Raw genomic sequence first — 14,995 nt, 5'->3', positions numbered from 1 at the left:
CAACCACCTCAGTTGGTTAGTGACTGTGAAGGGTTTGATAATCAGATTTCCAGAAGAAGGGGATGGAGTTCGGATGATTGCCTTACATGACCTCAGATCAATTGGCCAGTAATTCCAGGAGAATGGACAGCTTCCAGTCAAGCTTATCAGAACTATGTTCATTTTGCTCAACAGTATTCCCAGTCTGCAGATCCTTCAGTGAGATTAACTGCTCACTTTGCTTGGTACCTGGCGTATATGCATAGGCAATCTCATAATGATTCCAAGCCTATTCCAAAGTTGTGCATGAATGTCAATGTGAGCATTGATTCCCAACAGCTAGATATATTGTATTTTCATGCCCTTTGTTTGCCTAGCAGATACCTGGTCCTGTTGGAAAGGATGTGCTGTCTCCAGTTTTTTCAAAATCCTCCCAAAAACTTTGTAGATGAATCCTTGTCTATAGATCGTTTCCGACAACATCAATCTTTCAAGAGGGATCATCTTCATTGGTACCTTTTCAATGTATGGTGGATGCTTTTTAATGAAAATCTCTCTTTTTGGAGTCATTCAGATGGTTGTGTTGTATTAGTGTTTGTGTTGTGAGTTCATTTATGTAATACGAACATGGTGGTTTCCTATTGGATTGGATTTCGTGTGCGAGCTACATTTTGGAGAATTGTGGTGATGGAGTCGTGGTTGCAGAGTTGAAGCTGATGCAGATGAAGAAGAAGCAAACTCTTATATCCTTTACAAATTTGTTGTGATTTTTAGTTTGATAAGAGGTGTTAATGTATAAGGGTTTTCCTTTCTTTGTATTTTTATATCAGAAACAGGTTATAAGTTGGGGTCGTGGTGGATGGATTCTTTTTTAAGAGATATTGAAGATCAAAGTTGCGCTTTTAAATGAACTTGTATTCCCTTTTTCCTAGGTCGCGAGAACGCTTCCTTGTTAAGTGTGGGGATATGTTGAGTGTTGAAATGACTTGTTTTTTAGCTAATTTTTGTTGTTTTTGAGAGCTGAATGGTTGATTTTATGAGATGATTGATGGGTTTGGAAGTGGTTTGAGAGTGTTTTGGATGATAATGATTGTGTTTTAGAAGTTCATGATGTTTATTAGTGGTTCTGTGATGTTCTGATTGGTTCTGTATACCTTCTGTTTTGTTCTGTTTTGGTCTGTTTTGTTCTGATTGTCTTCTGTAAGGAGGGATGGAGTATTGATTGATGAAGAATAAGATATTGTGAAAGCTTATTGAATGGTTTGTGAGAGTATGGAATGGTTTGAGTATGAGTTATGTGGTTTTGATGACCTTCTGTGACCTTCTGTAGGTCTTCTGTAGAGCTTCTATCTCTGTTCTGTTCTGTTCTGTAGCTGTTCTGGTATTGTTCTGTGACTGTTCTGTATGCTTCTGTATGTGTTCTGATGGATGTGAGTGTAGCTTGGAAAAGTTTTCTAGCCTTGGAAAGAGGTGAATACAAGTGTAAAAGAGCCGAAAGAAGTGAAAGAAGTATCTGCTGAAGGCTCAAGTGAAGACTAGAGTGAAGTGACAGTAGTGAGCTATGAAAGGACACTGTAGTGGCTTTGGTGACTCTTCATATCAGACATATCTCTTGGGAGGGGTATCCACGACCTAAGAGGGATTATTGAGAGTGATTTTTGAGAGATTGTAGTGAGGATATGATGTATTATTGATGGAGAGAGAGAGAGAGAGAGTCAGAGATAGCCAATTCTACTCAACCAGAGTGATTGTATATGAGAGATTGAGAGAGAAGACTATGAAGATATTAAAGATGAATACTATGTGATGTATTTCCATTCCAAGATGGTGTATTCCTTTGCTTTCTTTGTTCTATTGATGGATTTTGTGAAGATATTGAAGAATATGGTTGATTCTATCAAGTCTGTGGGAGATCTACATGATGCTGTATGAAGATTTGTTGTGCCTGGTGTTCTTTTCTTCATTGTGATCATATGAAACATAATAAACAAGCTTGTTGATGTTACAAGATAGATTTTCTTGCAAGAGAATTTCCTTTTCCTTGGTGTTCCTCTTGGGGCTCCAGGACATTGCCAAGCGCCTTTTCAAGGAGCAGGCCGTGGTCAAGGAGCCGCTACCCGAGGAAGAGGAAGAACCGCCTACATTGCTAATAGGAAAAGATGTGAAGAAGAAGAAGAGGAAGATCCGACCATGGAAGCAGAATTCGAAAAAGGGACAGTCCATGCCGCTTTACACAAGAAAGGGCCGAATCGCCAGTTCTCGGTGATTCAGACACCATCGGACTATCAAGGTAAAGGTTTCAAAACCTTGATTGATTATGGCAGTACACATTCCTTTATCTCACCAGCATGTGCAAAAAGATTAGGAATAGCCACAGTAGAAGCACCTACCCTGCTTGTGGAATTGGCAAATGGTCGTGAGGTAACTTGTACCAGGCAAACTGCTAAGGTGGAATTCTTTCTGGGAGGAAAGAAGACTTCGGTCAAATTCAGAGTCATGAATTTAGGTATCCATGAGTGTCTACTCGGAATGGATTGGCTTAAGCCCAACGACCCCCACATTCACTGTGGAAAGGGTCAAGTTTCCTTTCGAAACTCTGAAAGGGAATTTGTCACAACTCAAGGTGAGGCAAGAGTGCCAAGAATCCAATTGGCCAAAGTATCTCGGATCATAAAAGGAGTCAGAAAAGGATTACCCGTTTACTTGATCAAACTCAACAAGTTAGATCAAAAGCAAGAGTCTCATGAAGGGCCTTCTTGGCTAAAGGAATACGCGGACGTATTCCCTGAAGAGTTGACCGAACTTCCGCCTCAAAGAGAAGTGGATCATGAGATTAGGTTAGTGCCTGGAGCTGCACCAATTGCAAAGAGACCTTATAGAATGTCCATACCAGAAGCAATAGAGTTGAAGGAACAACTCAAGCAACTGTTAGATCAGGGCTACATCCGGCCTAGCAATTCACCATGGGGAGCTCCAGTACTATTCCAGAAAAAGAAAGATGGGACACTTCGACTATGTATTGATTACCGAGGGTTGAATCAATCAACAGTCAAGAACAAGTATCCTATTCCTAGAATAGATGAGCTTCTTGATTGTCTTCAAGGTGCAAAGATCTTCTCCAAGATTGATCTCAAGTCAGGTTACTATCAGATAAGGATCAAGAAAGAAGATATCCCAAAGACGGCCTTCAATACAAGATATGGGCACTTTGAGTTCCTGGTTCTGTCATTCGGGCTTAGGAATGCACCTGCCACCTTCAATACATTAATGCAAGATATCTTTAGGCCATATCTTGATGATTTCGTGCTTATCTTCTTCGATGACACTTTAGTCTATCCTAAACAAGTAGAAGATCATGAACCTCAACTGCGGATTGTCCTTGAGACAATGAGGTCACATAAGTTGTATGTAAAAATGAAGAAGTGTGCATTCTTCAAGCATCAGATTGAATATCTGGGACTCATAGTATCATCAGAAGGAATATCAGTAGACCCAGCCAAGGTCATAGATATGCTTGAATGGCCAACACCAGTATCTGTCAAAGAAATACGCAGCTTTCTTGGATTGACATGATGGTATAGGGTCTTCATCAAAAACTATGCTTTGATTGCAACACCTCTAATGGATTTACTAATGAAGCAGACTTCCATTACATGGTCAACTCCCGAACAGAATAGCTTCGACAAATTGAAGCAGAGTTTGGTATCAACACCTATTCTAAAACTTCCAGACCTCAATAAAGAGTTCAAGGTAGTAACAGATGCTAGCATTCTTGCCTTGGGGTGTGTACTTATGCAGGAAGGTCATCCAGTACTTATGCAGGAAGGTCATCCAGTAGCATACTCTTCAAGGAAATTGAAGAGCCATGAAAAGAATTATGCTATGCATGATCTGGAATTACTAGCTGTCATCCATGCTCTAAAACTTTGGAGACACTACCTGTTGGGTAACAAGTTTAATTTAGTAAGCGATCATAAGAGTCTCAAATTGATCTTTACCCAGAACAAGCTCAACATGAGGCAACGTCGGTGGATTGAAGTATTGGAGGAATATGACTTTGAAATCAAGTACCCACCAGGGAAAGAGAATGTAGTTGCCGATGCACTTAGTCGCAAGGCATTCCTAAATTCCCTAATCTTGCAGAATCCATCAACGGCCAGATCTCTAGCTACAAAAGTATCTATGCCAAACAACCCTATACTTGAATTAGCTAGAGAGGAAGCATGCCATGATTTGGCCTACCAAAAAATGCTAAAGGAAATATCTACAAAGGAGTAGAATCAAAAGTTGCAAGCTAAATATCAGGAATTTTCCATTGATAATGGACTTGTCTACTATAGAACAAGGCTGTGTATACCAGCAAGCCAGTCACTTAAGAAGAAGATAATGTGGGAAGCTCATGATTCCCCTTTCGCAGGACATCCTGGCTATGCTAAGACTCTTAATGCGGTTAGGAAGAGCTACCATTGGGAGAGGCTCAAGGGTGACGTTCTCAAATATGTCACTGAGTGTTTGTCCTGCCAACGTATCAAAGCCGAACATGTCATGATGCCAAGGAAACTGCAACCGCTTGACATCCCCCAAATGAAATGGGAATTCATCAGTATGGATTTTGTTGTAGGCTTACCCCAAGTCCAGGGAGGATACAACTCCATCATGGTTGTGGTTGACATGCTTACCAAGGTTGCACACCTGATTCCAGTAAAGACAAACTATAAAGCCTCTGACATTGCAAGATTGTTTATCAAAGAGATATTCAAGCTACATGGTTTACCCAAAAGAATCATTAGTGATCGAGATTCTCTCTTTACATCACACTTCTGGAGAGCTACCTTTGAAGCTATTGGGACTTAGCTCTGTTTTAGCACTGCCTACCATCCCAAAATGGATGGCCAAACAGAGCGTGTAAATCAAGTCATCGAGGATATGCTTAGGGCATACTGATGTCGAGAGCCGAAGAGGTGGATTCAATACTTGCCATTGATTGAATTTTCCTACAATGCTTCTTACCAGCAGAGCATTTAGATGACTCCTTTCCAAGCATTGTATGGTCATGATTGTCAAAGTCCCCTAAACTTTTCTGATCCAACCCTAAGGGTTGAAGCGTCAAGAGAGATGTTGGAAGACATGGATGATCAAAAAAAGTCAATAAGACAAGACATACAAGCGGCCAAGGATAGACAGAAGGCATACGCGGATTTGAAGCATCATGAAAGAGTCTTCGAAGAAGGAAACATGGTCTTCATTCGCGTACGCCCTAAAAAGAGTTCTCTATCCCTAGGAGTTTGCAAGAAGCTAAGTCCAAGGTATTGTGGGCCGTACAAAATCCTCAAATGCCTAGGACCCAATGCTTATAGATTACAACTCGCTGAGAACCTAAAGGTTCACAATGTATTCCATATCAGCCTATTGAAAAAATATGTACCCAACCCTAACCATGTACTTGATGACCAACAAATTGTAATGCCTAGTCAAGGAGTCCTTGAACTAAGGCCTGATAGGATCTTAGATGTTAGGGAGAGAGAGTTAAGATCCAGAACTTTGAGAGAATGCCTCGTCCAGTGGAAAGATTATCCCGAAGAGGATGCCACCTGGGTAGATGAAGGCACTCTCAACCATCAATATCCCCAGTTTATCTCGAGATGAGGACATCTCGATTCTTCTAAGGGGGAGAGAATGTAATATATATATATATATATATATATATATATATAATTTCCACCTTCGCGGCGGCGCATCGAGCTGGAGCGTCGAGGGGGGATAGAGGAGCCAGCAAGCTCCTCGCTGGAGCTTGCTCGGCTCCTTCTTCATGCATTGTGACACGTAAAGGAGGGGAGGATTCTCTCCCCGCTATAAAATGGAGAGAGGGCCGAGCTGAAGGGGGAGACGTGAGGACGAATCTATGGCTGGGTTGGTGTTGTCGCCAAGCTGTAGGAGGGAGGACCATCACGAGGAGGACGCCGCCTCATGCTGCCGCCACCAGCCGCCTCCCGCCTCTATCCTCTCTCCCCACGAATGCCATCACCGCCGCCTGCAGTCTATTTTTCCCCAATCGTCGCCACCAAGATTCTCCCCCCCCACGTGGATCCTGATCGACCCCCACAGAAGCTTCAAGAAGCTTCTTGAAGCTTCTAAGGGGGGGGCTCCTCAAGCCCCCCTTCCAATATCTTAGCACCCTTTCTCATCCCGGTTTTTTTTAAAACTCAAGCCCCCTTCCTATACCCATATCCCTTCTACTCCTTCATTTTCCCCCGGGTTTTTAAAACCCTCAAGCCCCCTTCCTATACTCATATTCCATTTATCCTTCACCCCCCTCATAATCCTTTTTCCCTTCCATCCCCCATACTCCTTTTAACACACCCCTAAGCCCTTACCCCCATGTACCCTTTTTCCTTCCCACCTTCTCCCCGTGCTATAATCCCTTGTGTTACCCTTCAAATTTTCCCCCTAGGTTTGAAAACCCCTAAGTCCTTTCACTCCCATGCCCAAAAATCTCTCAAGGTGCGTATGTTGCGAAGCCACACTCAGGCACAACTTTTTTTGCCGTGTATATACCCTATAGGGCCTTTTTAGGCTTTATAAACCTTTCCCTCTCTGAAGAAGCTAAGAACCTAAAGGTCTTATTATTCCTTCTCGTGATCAACCATTTAAACAGCTCCTTGTCTCGAAAGAGAGACGATGGAAATCCGGAAGAAAGAGTAAAAGCTGCCTTCACGTTCGAACTGCGATGCCGCCTAAGAAAGTCCAAGGAGTAGCTGCGGGAGGGTCATCTCCCGGTATCCATGTGGATATCTCACCCCAAAACCAGGTTTTTTCTTCTTGGTTTTATATCAGTTTTAAGTCAATCATGCAAAGATGAATTGTTAGGGATAAGATATATTTTTCTGAGTTATTTATGATGTAGGAGTTTAGTTTAATTGAACAAATGATATTGTATAGAACATAGTTTCCTTCGAATAGCATCATGCATTAAAACAAATTACGAGCAAGATTATCTACTTACTATAATAGTATATTTCGGTTAAATCTTGAAGGGAAAAAAAAAACTGCATCTTACACCATTAACTCCTATTCTTTTTTGCAACGAATCATCATAGAAGATGAAATTCATGAAAGGATTTGTACGTTGCTTCAACTCTAGGAAGTTATCATTGCTAATTGCATATCTTAGCAAGGAAAAGATTGTTATTTGGCATGAGTTTCGTTTGCAAGGAAAAAGGAGGATTAATTGAATTTACCTAACCTCAAAGCATTAAAGTTTAGGACTAAAAAATCAATTGTCACAAGGATAACAAATTGTGTCGATGTGATCTCAATATTACATCCTAAAAGATAACCGAATTAATGTAAACTTAGAAATACCTATGCTGCGAAATATGCCTTGGGAATGATTTAAAGGCCAAGAAACATTTATACCTTAAACACTTGACTATCTTCCCTGATTGTAGGGTCAATAAATCTGTAAAATGTAAAAGAACTAGGGTTTGTCCCTGAGGTTCTTAAAAAGAAATCCTAGGTCCGACAAACGTCAGCTTAAAGAAACGAAAACAGATTGTTTCATCGTATATTACGATGCAGGACTTGCGCAGCAAGTACGAAGTCATATAGTCTTGTGATTGATTCACAAGAAGAAAGGTTAAATACCCTCAACAAGGATGGCGGATCCTTACGCAAGTTATCTTGAAAAAGGATGTATTCTTTGATATCCTTCTAAATAAGGAAAGTTAAAAATCGGAATCTAAAGTATCCAATGAACTTTAGGGTTGACCAAGTTGGGTTAATAAGGTACGCCCTAAACCCATAATATAAGGGATCTTGCCAAGTTGCAAGACACCTTGGAACAAGTGCTGATGCATTCAAAAGGAAAGAATCATTCCTTAGCAGTTTGCCAACAACAAGATCGATTAATGAAAGTGTTTGTGCTTGCTAGAGAATTTAGAGCACTGTTTGATTTATGAATTACAAATTAAATGAATATCTACGCTTCAGGTTGAAGGTCTGAAGGGAGAGGCAGTTTCAGTTACCCCCGACTGCCTGCCTGACCCTAACCAAGGGGGTTGTTGACCACGCCGGGAACGTGGACCGAACCTGCCTCGAGAGGTTTCTCCGTTGAGCTCTACTTGAAGCAACAGGACGCTTGGGTGCCAGGGGGGGCTCTGGCTGTAAATCCCTCGCCTTCCGGGTCCTGCACAAGAGACTAACGTGACTCGGGATTGGATCTCGAGGCCCGCATACTAGTTTACAGGTGGAAACTTGGAACAGTGATCCCTGTGGATTACTGGATAGCCTTCGGGCGGATTATGGACAAGCCTATGGGCAGAATTCCTTGTATTTCAAAGATAAGAATGATGTTATGTTAATAAAGAACTTTTTTGATACTGTTTTTCTATGTCACGTGATAAGATTACGTGAAGGAACCAGTGCTTAACGGATTAATTAAAGAAGCTGATTGTTACATGTCAAATTAATGTGTTAGATAATTACATAACTAAAACAAACCGAGGAAAGTGCGGAGGATGGGCCATGGGTCCGTCCTACGGATGAGTGGTCTCGATTAGCCGGGAACTTTTCTCAAAATCTCGAAGAACAGCGGGATGATCGTCAAAGGAAACGAATAACGAAAGCGATGACCTAGAGTTATGTCTTAACCGATTTACGCTGTTTTAGGGGAACGGAATGGGACTATGCCTTATGGCAGAGAGGTTGAGCTTTGCATCCCTCTCGTTTCCCATTCTCCTTGAACCAAGTGCAATGTAAATCCGCTTCCGACCTGGTGTTTCTGCGTAAAGTAGTTCGCTTGGGTTCGATGCTAGTTGTTGTTAGGTAATGACCAATCAAGAAAACCCTAATTCCGATCGATCCTAAGTGGGAACGACCAGGATACTTCCGCTACGTGGCAGGCGCGGGAAGACCTAGATCGCAAATCTCGTAACATTCCATGGGAGTGCCGAGCGGACCTTTCTAGACATTCTTTACGATGGACTGCTAAGACGTGTCCTGGATGATACTAGTGGACACATTACACTTCTTCGGCTTTCGTACTCACATGATAGGTCAATACTCTATATGACTTGTAATTCGTATACTGAAGTCACATATCAATGAGATTTATTTGCAAGATTTTGATGGTCAGAATTCACAAAGCTTTGAAGGAAGACTTAGGAGTGGTCACTTGTGGAACTTTCCAAGAGTGAGGTCATAAGCCAAAACAAAGGGCTAGCCACATGTGAGCTTCTATGAGAGATCGAGCTTAAATTTAGTGAGTTAGACACTGCAAAGCACATAGATTTAAAGCTTCAGAAGGTTGAGCTATTTCTACAAGCAGAACACCCTTTGTTGTAGATGGAATTAGTGAAGTTACTTGAATATGGAACCAAAGTGATGGATCTAAAGAAAGATTGGAAGGATGTTGTTTCTATGCTGATAAGAGAAAAATGTGGCATACTATATTGCACATTGGTTCTATTAGTCTAGTCTCTTCTTCTATATCTTCACATGTATCTTCTCCTGTGAGGTGTCTGCTAGTAGTCTCAATCCAATGGGCACCTTTTAGTAGTCCATTAGTAGGTTTTCCAAAATGATGCTGCCGGCACTCCCTTGGAGTATCACCGAGTTTGTCACTTAGGCCCTATTGAGTCTACATCGCAACAAAAGAGTTTCGAACAAACCCATTAGGATCGACCTGAATTTCTGAGTTCCTAAAATTAGATGGGTCTCCTATTAGCTAGCTAGCCTTAGTAATTTTGAGTTCCCACTTCCTACGATTACTCGAACTAAAGCGGACTTGCCATTGCACTTGGTTCAAAGAGAATGGGAGACGAAGGGAAGTGCGATATGTCAACCCTCTTGCCCATAAGGCAAAATCCCATTTCATCCCCCTAAAACAATGCAAGTTGGTTCTACCTAACGACTTGTTGGTCAATTTATTGTCTTTCTATTTCTATCGCCGATTTAGAAAAGCTCCCAACTAATCGGGACCACCCTACCATTGGACGGACCTATTGAGGGTCACGCCCACCTGCTTTCCTTTGATGACAGTATCATCTTTAGTTTTTTAATTACATACAACAAATTTATTAAAACATATACAACTGACTTCCTTAATTAGTCTGTTTAAATCATAGGTTCCTTCACGTAATTCATTTTACAGACACACATAAAATTCAAACAACCCTTGAATAAAAAACAAATTCCTTTATTATATTAAAAGTTTATTAGAACTTCAATCTTTTCGATCCTATGGAAGATATACAGAATTCCACGAGGATATTCTATCCATCAAGATTCCTCCCTTGTAACTAGTATTAGCGTTCTAGGATCCCATCCAGGGTCACAAAAGGGGCTTGTCAAATTCTAGGAGTAATGCTGAATTTATGGCTAGAGCCCCCCCTAGCATCCATATTTTCTACTATTCGAGACTATCCCTATGGATAGACCTTTCCACTAAGCAATCGGTCTAAGCCTCTCGAAATGATAATCATGACCCCCTTGGAGTAGGGTCTCGCAACAACTAGCTTGGGGGTAGTCTAGCACAATTTTTTCTTTTATCCTGTTTGTCAATGTTTTTAATTAGAGATCTAGATTCTAGCAAACATAAACAATCCTTTCAAACAATAACAATCACACTATCGTGCAATTCACAACTTCACATAGCCAAGGTAGATCATTAACCCAAGGTAACCTTACATTCTAATGAGGATTCTTCTTCCCATAAAGTGTTGAGTACAAATCTTTCAACATTGTTAAGCAAGACACGAATTTCCCATTTAGGGCTAACTTACCCAACACAAACAAATTTCCTTTGGTTGGTACTTAGAAAAATATTGGGACAATAATTTAACGAGATGATTTACACAATTCTTTAAATAGACTTTCATTTTTTAAGTGTTAATAAACTCCTAACAATTTTTGCATTTGGCAATAAATATATCGAGTTATTCTACTAATCTCGAGTGCACATAATGACCTTTATTCATTTCGTATAATAAACTCCTGCAACTATTTCCATCATGATTCTACGAATTATAATCTCGATTAATCTATTTACAAATCATAGGTAGCAGTTAATCGTTTGTGCATGTATTAAAAATATGCCTAGATGAAACTTAATTTTATGTACTTAATTTTGGAAAAAACCTTATTATTTTATATGGCAATATGAAAATAATAACCTACTTTTTGAGTTATAAACAACCTGGTTTGGCATGACGTCATTGGGAATTTCAACTTTTCTTATGCTTGCATTCGCCACACCCCTGTTCCGTTGGTAGTGGCAATTCCAACAACCTCAGACATTCCTGTATCTTTGGCAATACCTGGTCTTTGACCGGTTGCGGTGGATTTCGTGGTCTTTCCCATGCATTACTTTGGATCCATCGTTCATGAGCGAGTTCGAGAGATAGAGAAGGTGGAATGAATTTGGGATGGGAGAGCATGAGAGCCATTTGCCGAGTTGAACATCGAGACAGGGGGAGGTTGAGTTAATTCATTTCCTCTCTAACCCCCTCTCTAATTCCCTCTCTCACAGCCTCTTGGGATCTTCTTCCCTCTCTCTCTCTTTCTAATTCTCCCCCCCTAGCTCCCTCTCGCAGCCTCTCGAGGGGATATCCTTCTACCTCCCTCTATTTTCCTCCCTCTTGCTCTATACTCCTAAGAAGGGCATCTCCCCTCTTACTCAAACCTCTCTCAACTGCTCCCCTATTCCTCTTGTTTATAGCTAAATTAGAAAAGAAGGGTTGTGGCTAAGAAGAGGAGCTCTTCATGGAGGGGATCTTGGCAAAATTAGCAATCTGAAGCTTCCAAGATGAAATTTGATGCTCAAATCACAAATTTGATGGTTTCGTTGGCTCCGAAAGGGGGGTAAAACCCTAGGAAACTAGATAAGAAACCTTCTAGATCACTCATTCTTTTTCTCCCCATTTGGAGTGTTGTTTATTGCCTGTAAACTAGATCACAATGCTGTCATAGCACGTAGGGTTGAAGGTCACCACAGGGGTTTGGCAAGAGAAGAATGTATGGGGGTTCAAGAGCTTAGACTCTGGAGATGGTAGAGATAAGAGAAGGGTTGAAGGTTTCAAGCCAAGTTCTTGAATATGAGAGACATCAGGGTGAAGGTAGAATCAGGGAGAGGAGTAGACAGAAGAGAAGGGGTTTAAAGAAATTGAAGACGTAGAAAAATACTAAAAAAAAAGAATTAGAAAATGTAGAAGAATACTAACAGAGATGAAGCCTGTCAATTTCTTTCAGCATTATGAGAAGATATAACTCTAATAGACAAAAACATATATAAAATAATATGTTCCTCTATGCTGCTAAGATTGCCAATCTGATCCTTCCATTGGCTCCAAAAGGGGGGTAAAATATTAGCACACCTGACCAAAATTATGTCAGATCACTCCATCTCCCCCTTCCAAATGTTGTTCACTGCTTAAAAATAGCAATTGTGCATCGCGCAACTTCGTCAATCTCTCTTTTTACATAAAATCCTCTAAAATTGGCTGAAAGCTACATGCTTTCTTTTACATGTCATCCTAATCTAGAAGTTGTCTATAGTTTTATGGATTTTTACAATAGATAATATCTAGAATATAAAAAATTGGCTAAAAACTTGTTTTAAAAAAATCTAATATTATGAACCTTAGATACTAACACTAATGCCTAAAGTGGCACTGGCTCTCAACATCTAAAAGGAAGCCACACTCTAGATTTTTTAACAGGGTGTGCGCGTAGCGGCACGATATCCACCCCCTCCTAACCTGCACATCCTCTGGCATTTCCCAAAGTCTTATGGATTTGCAGTGTCAAAAGAAGTATCTTCTGCCATGTCAATGTCTTCATTTTCTACCTCTTCTTCTTCCTCTATGTCTCCATGCTCTTGAATTATATTCAAGTCTTCTAACTCATATGGGTATTTTTCTAGTCTTGAATTATTTTTCTAGCTATGGGTATCTTTATGTTGGTCCCATCCAATTCAGCCACCAATGAGTATCTGGCATTTTCATGAATGACCTTTACCACGTACGGGCCAAACCAACGCTTTACCATCTTCCTAGAAGCACTGCATTGATTATCTAGGTTGCTGTCATAGACAAGCACCCAGTCATTTTCTTGAATTGCTCTTGGCCAAAGTTGATGTCGCTTATCAAATCTTCTTTTGTTCTTTAGTCTTGATGTATTTAGCTTCTCAATAGCTATTTGAACATCTTCAAGCCTTCTTTATAACTTCCATATACGCAAAGTCAACAAATCTTCTCTACTGATGCCTTTCTCCCAAGGTAGAAGAATCCATGTGAGAATAGATTCTTCAATTGGCATAATTGGTTGTTGTCCATGAATAAGTTCAGCTAGCATATAGCCAGTCACTGAATTGTGAGTAGTCCGATTAGCCCATAATGCAAAAGGTAGCATTTTAGGCCATTCTTTGATATTTCCTCTACAAGACTGTGCTAGAGCTTTGAGAATAGGTTGATGACCTCTCTCACTCTTTCCATAGGCTTATGTCAAAGCCAACTTGATACCCAATTGAGCAAAGAAGTTGTGTGCCTCATCACCATCCAATTTTTCTCTATCTGCAGTTACTTTACCCACACACCCATATCTGCAAAACACATCTTCAAGCAAAAAATGACAAACAGCTTGAGTGGTCTTGGTTGTTAAGGCTTTGCCTTCAACTTGATTGGTTAGATCCTCTCTTGCAAGTACTAAATACCGCATATTCCATATTCATGTAGGCATGGTTACAAGATCAATAATCCATCTATAATGTATAGACAAGGGATAAGTTGATTGTAACCCATCTCAATGCTTGACCATAGAATACATGTAGCACACATAACAGGTTTCAACAAAATGTGCTATGTCCCAGTACATGTTTTGCCACTAATATTTTTCTTTGACTTTACTAAAGGTTTCCCATATGCCTCTATGGCCAACCCACAAGCTTTCATGAAATTCCTTCATTACTTGTTGTTGCAATCTTTTGTTACCTAAAACTCGAACAGGCACTCCTTTCTTATTTTTTGTGTGCTTCTATAGATCTCCTTCTTTAAGAAAAAAGCCATAAGCCTTCCTCTTGATATACTTGAACTCCTCATTAGTCCAAGTCTCCTTCTTTATTGTGCTCAAATATTGGCTGATCTTCAACCAATCTTCTTCGAGGAAATGAACTAGAACTTGAGCAATGCAATGAGCATGTTGGCTTCTAGTTGACCACCCTGTTGCTTTCAGATTTGGACTAGTATATGCAGTAGCTGAAAATGTATTTTCAGTAGCCATGGAATGAAATCTAGCAAGTATAGATTCTTTAGCTTCATCTTCTTCCATAAGCTCTTCTTCATTGTCATATCTTGCACGTGATAGGATGTCAGCAACTCGATTCGCCTTTCCTGCAATATGCTTTAATTCAGGGTTGAGAGATTTAATATATGCAATCCATCTTAGCATAGCAATGTCGAGTATAGAGCAGTTGGCAATCATGCCCAAGAGTGGAAGACAATTAGTCTCAACCACTATGGAAGCACCTATAAAGTATTCATGATCACACTTTAATGTTGTTACAACTCCCCAAAATTCCCTTTTTACTTGTGCATACCTTCTTTGACATTCATTGAGAACTTTTGCTCCAAAAAAAATTGCATACCTGTTACCTTCAAGATCCTCTTGGCCAATAGTTCATCCTATCCCAATGGGACTTGTATCCACAGTAAGAATGATGGGTTGATCATTTGAATAATCAGCCCTTTTGAGAGTGGGGGCTGAAATTAACAGCTTCTTTAATTTATGCATAGTAAGAGTATGCTCATTACCCCAAGAGAATCTTTTGCCTTTTCTTAATAATTGATAAAGATTTTCGTCTACATAGCAAAATGTGGTATCCATATGAGATAGAATATGCAAGAAATCTTCTTAATTCTGAAACATTTGTGCATTTTTCTTGCATTCTATTGATGGCATCTATCTTGATTGGCAAAGGTTTGCGTCCATAGGGGAAACATAGATGACCAACCACTAGGACTTA

This window comes from Lygodium microphyllum, chromosome 1 (assembly GCF_053477565.2).
Source record: "Lygodium microphyllum isolate KBCC chromosome 1, Lygodium_microphyllum_v1.1.10, whole genome shotgun sequence".
Taxonomy (NCBI): domain Eukaryota; kingdom Viridiplantae; phylum Streptophyta; class Polypodiopsida; order Schizaeales; family Lygodiaceae; genus Lygodium; species Lygodium microphyllum.
Note: the sequence above shows the minus strand (reverse complement) of the source record.